The sequence below is a fragment of the Lagenorhynchus albirostris genome, chromosome 15 (assembly GCF_949774975.1).
Source record: "Lagenorhynchus albirostris chromosome 15, mLagAlb1.1, whole genome shotgun sequence".
In the NCBI taxonomy this organism is placed as follows: domain Eukaryota; kingdom Metazoa; phylum Chordata; class Mammalia; order Artiodactyla; family Delphinidae; genus Lagenorhynchus; species Lagenorhynchus albirostris.
Genome location: NC_083109.1, coordinates 81,607,757 through 81,612,924, shown reverse-complemented (window position 1 = coordinate 81,612,924; position 5,168 = coordinate 81,607,757). Strand labels below are relative to the sequence as shown.

Below are 5,168 nucleotides of genomic sequence, written 5' to 3'. Positions count from 1 at the left end.
CTTCATATTGCTTCCTTCTCTCTGTGTGTGTCTGTGTGTCTGTTCAATCATTGAATTAGGGCCCACTCTACTCCAGTATAACCTCATCTTACTTACCTAATTACATCTGAAAGTCCTATTTCCAAATAGGGTCATATTCTGAAATTGCTGGTGGACATGAATTTTGGGGGAACATTATTCAACCAAGTACAAGAGGGAAGTCTAATACTTTATTACATAGACTTTAAACAGTCCTCTGTTTTCACCCTCACTTAACACTTCCAGTTACAGAGGTACCTGGTGCATGCAGTTCCTGAGTCTTTCTGGCCTCCAGCGGCATGGTTCTGTTTACTCCTGTCTCCCGAGTGCTGTGGGATCAGCTTCAGTTTTCTCTGCTCTGCCAAGTGAGTGCTTTCATGGCAGATACACAGTGGTCATGGGCATAGACTCTGGGGCCAGACCACCTGGGTTTAAAGCTTGGCTCTGTGGCTATGTGACCTCGTCCAAGTGACCTAACTCCCCTGTGCCTGTAAAAAGGGGGTGATAATGAGAGAACCTTCTATGTACTGTTATTCTGAGGACTAAGGGGAGAACTTGGGAAGGTGTCTTGCACGAAGAGCTCTTGATGACGCTTGGCTACATCTACTTGTAGGTTCAAACAGTTGGTGGCTGTGGTCTCCTATCTGGTTGTCTTTGTCCCTGTGGATTTATGCCTTTTAAGAAAGCTCTTTAGGGACTTCCCTGGTGGCCCAGTGGTGAAGACTCCGCGCTCCCAATGGAGGGGGCCTGGGTTCGATCACTGGTCAGGGAACTAGATCCCACATGCATGCTGCAACTAAGAGTTTGTGTGCCACAACTAAGGAGCCAGCGAACCACAACTAAGGAGCCTGCGAGCTGCAACTAAGACCTGGTGCAACCCAATAAAAATAAATAAATATTTTAAAAATTATTAAAAAAAGAAAGCTCTTTAGTGCATTTTATGGGGGGCTTCAGGCAGCTTCAGAAGTAAATGCTTGTGTTAAACCCACCATGTTTAAGCTTCTGAGAGCAATGTTGAAGAGGCATTCAGGAGGGAATAAGCAGGTGGAGCAGCCTGAGCAAAGGTGGGGAGGTGTGAGGTCGCATGGGCTGTGCAGGGACCTGCAAAAACTCCAGTCCAATGCAGCATAAGGTCTGAGGCGGGGGGTCAGGGACACAGCTGGGGTGTCACCTATCACCTAGATGAGGCACAGGCCGTGTGGGACTGTGGGAGGGGTCAATCGGGGACGCCCTGATTAGGTGTGCAAAGGCTGCCCTGTGATAGGTGATCAGACAGGAGGCTGTGGTCATTGTCTAGGTCAGAAATGGTGAAGGTCTGCATGGGGGAGGGAAGTGAGAAGAGAGGAAATTTTTGAAAGATATTGAAACTCTTAAAAATATTGTTAGTTATTCCTTCCTAAAATTTTATTTAAAAAATTCAAATACAGAAAATTTGAACAGAAAGATGGAAAAAATCTTATAGTAAACACCTATCTACCACCTTCTGGACTGAATAATTCGCATTTTGCTTTCTCTGTTTCATCACCCATTTTCCCATCTCTCTATCCATCCGTCAGCCCATTTCACTTTCTGACTCAATTCAATGTACGTGCAGAATGAGAATACTTTACCCGTGAACACTGCAGCATGAGTGCCATTAACTAGATGAACCATGATGACTAAATAAAACTGATCTACTGATACTATCTTTCTTTAAAATTTTGATATTTTGTTCTTCCTAGATGTTTTTGCATTAAGATTGATTTTTTTAAATAGTAGGTTAGAATATAATTTGTCTTGATCACAGATTTTTGGCAAATTTCTGCTCAAGTGGAATGCCTTACTTTCCTTGCCCTATTCCCTGCCCTGCCTGGAAGTCCTGACTGAATTTTATAAATACACTGTGTCTGTAAGGAGGGAATGAGCTCTCCTTACTCCTGTTTTTGGTTCCTTTGGGATTTGTTTTTTCTGTGTCAACAATGCACTCACTTTGGGAATTTTTAGAAATAATTTCTGCTCCAGGGTAGGAGGAGGAGAGTGGGAGGGATTTCAACCCAGGGTCTTTGACATCCTACAGGGGTGGGGAGACCTGAGGCTGGAGGGCCTGCTCAGGGCCCTGAGCTCACACAGCTGGACAGACACCCCCAGCCCCAATTAGAATCCAGGAAATAATGTCCTGAACATTTATGACTCAGTGTCTCCACACACAGCAGGTGGTAAGAGGAGGCATTTGAACACGATCAATAAGAAGGAAAGGGCTTCCCTGGTGGCGCAGTGGTTGGGAGTCCGCCTGCCGATGAAGGGGACACGGGTTCGTGTCCCTGTCCTGGAAGATCCCACATGCTGCGGAGCGGCTGGGCCCGTGAGCCATGGCCGCTGAGCCTGCGCGTCCGGAGCCTGTGCTCTGCAACGGGAGGGGCTACAACAGTGAGAGGCCCGCGTACCGCAAAAAAAAAGACAAGAAACAACAAGTGTTGGCAGTGAAGTGGAGAAAGGGGACTCTCCTGCAGTTGGTGGGAATATAAGTTGGTCCAGCCACTATGCAAACTAGGATGGAGGTTCCTCAAAACACTAAGAGTAGCACTACCATATAACCCAGCAATTCCACTTCTGGACATTTATCCCAAGAATATGAAAACATAAATTTGCACACTGCAGCACTGTTTACAGTAGCCAATCTGTGGAAGCAACCTAAGTGTCCAACAAGGTTCTTGAGTTGCCACCACAGGCATTTGGATTTTATCCTGTGGATGATGGGAGTGGTTGGAGAGATTTGAACAACAGAAGAATGTTATAAGTGTAACATTTTAATGGGTTTTAACAGGTTCTGTCTGGTGGCAGAGTAGGGGGTTCTCAGGATGAGGCCAGCGTAGGGTCAAGCAAAACTCATTAGGTGGTTACTGCAAAAATTAGGAGAGACTGCCAGCCCTTCACCCCCTCTTTTGCAAAATAACCTGCGATGTTCATCTTTCCCTTCATCTTACACTTGCTGTTTCATTAATTACCTTCCTCGTGGTCTTCTGAAATTTGCCTCCTGGCCTGTGAGTCCCCTTTCACTCATTGATTTCTTTTTTCTTTCTTTTATAAATTTATTTATTTTATTTTTGGCCGCGTTGGGTCTTCGTTGCTGCACGCAGGCTTTCTCTAGTTGTGTCCAGCAGGGGCTCCTCTTCATTGTGGTGCGCGGGCTTCTCACTGCGGTGGCTTCTCTCGTTGTGGAGCAGGGGCTCTAGGTGTGCGGGCTTCAGTAGTTGTGGCACGCAGGCTCAGTAGTTGTGGCTCGCAGGCTCAAGAGGGCAGGCTCACTAGTTGTGACGCACGGGCTTAGTTGCTCCGTGGCATGTGGGATCTTCCCAGACCAGGGCTTGAACCCACATCCCCTGCACTGGCAGGTGGATTCTTAACCACTGTGCCACCAGGGAAGCCCCACTCATTCATTTCATCATTTTTTACTTCCTGCTTCTTGGAAACCCAAATGATTCTGATTGCTACATGTCAGAACTGTTTGCAACATCCCCTATCTGCTGACACCATGAGTTCAGTGAATACATAAAATTTAGTAGGCAGAAGGGTGTGCTGTCATTTTTGTGGCCAAAATCACCTCTGTAGCATTTGCACAGCAGTGGAAGCATGGTGGGAGGAGTGGAAGGAAATATTTATCCCATGTGATAAGCTATAACCTGCCAACTTATTCCAGGAGGCCCTTTGGAGCCCAACCATATATGCCACTGGCGCAATTTTGAATCACAAGATGCGGCTCTATTTCCTGGATTCATGATTTAATTGCTTGGGCAAGACCTTTCCCCACCCTGAGCTTCTGTTTCCACATCTGTAAAGTGGGAATTAAATAATCCCAGCACTGCTTATCTCACAGAGATTTCATGAGGATCAATTAAGAGAGACATGAAAGATCTTTATAAACTGTACTTTGCAGTAGAGATGTTAGTGGTTAGTTTATAATGATAAAAATTCTGGGATTGTGGAGAAAGTGAGCAGCCAGAGGAAGTCTTCCTCCTCTTCTTCCCTTTGCTGTAAAGTCTATGAAAGTGCTTCTGCTTCTGGGCATAGGGGAGGGGGTGTGTAGCGGGGCTTTCTGCATGGTGAGGTATGTGTGGGTCAGAAAGAGCATAGCGCTGCCTTACCCCACTCCCCACTGACAGGCTTGCTAGGGGGCCTTGCCTTGTCTCTAGGTTGGGTCAGAGCGCTGGGTCACTACCCTCTCAGAGGACCTGGGCTCTAGACCCAGTCATTCCACTAATTCTTGGGCAAGGAAGGGCCTGGTAAAGTTAAGACCTTGGGTTATAAAACTAGAAGATCTAGGTTTGAATCCCAGCTCTGCTAGTAGTTAGTTATGCGTCCTTGGCTGGTCACTTAACCTTTCTGTGCTGCAGTTTGCTTATTTGTAAAAAAGGGACACATATTTTGTAAGTTTAAGGTGTACAACATGCTGATTTGGTACGTGTATATATTGCAAAATGATTACCAAAATAAGGTCAGTTAACATATTCATCACCTCACATAATTACAGTTTTGTGTGTGTGGTCAGATCTACTCTCTTAGTAAACTTCAAGACTATAATACAAAATTGTTAACTCAACTTTGATTACTCAGGACTGAAAAAGCAGATAAACCATTTACAGTTGATGAGGACACTGTGTTTCTTATATCTATATAATTACTTTAACTGGGTTATACTGTACTATAATTACCTGTTTATTTGTCTCTATCTTCAACCTGATTATTGTCTGGGTCTTAGTTGTATCTGTACCCTAAGCGCTGAGAACAGAGCTTTGAAAGTACATGCCAAGCCCATTAGCGCACAAATGAGTAGATGAGAGATGTGGGGTGGGGGGTGATATTCAGGCACACGTCTTCCTTCACAATCTTAGTCTGTCAGACTTTTAAGTTAGGTGTGCCCTGCTGTGGAATGAAGGGGCACAAAGATCATGCCTTCTATTATTTCCCCTCGCAGAGCAAGGCCATTTGCATTGATTAGAACAGGGTACTTGCAAAATTTCAGTCCTAAACAATGACTAGCCTATCGCCTCTGGGATAGATTCTAACCAGCTGGACCAGACCCTGAGGCGAATAGGGCAGCAGATGGTCCTGTGGGTTTAGTGAGAAAAATCATTGTAGCCCAGTATATGTTTTGGAGGAAGATGAAGGCATAT

The 5,168-nt window shown here is 45.3% G+C and overlaps 1 protein-coding gene across 1 annotated transcript in view; it reads left to right on the top strand.

Annotated features, from left to right (window-relative positions):
- LOC132505416 (cytochrome P450 3A28-like) overlaps positions 1-5,168 on the top strand; it is a 76,497-nt gene that overhangs the window by 25,905 nt on the left and 45,424 nt on the right. The gene's annotated exons all lie outside the window — the stretch shown is intronic.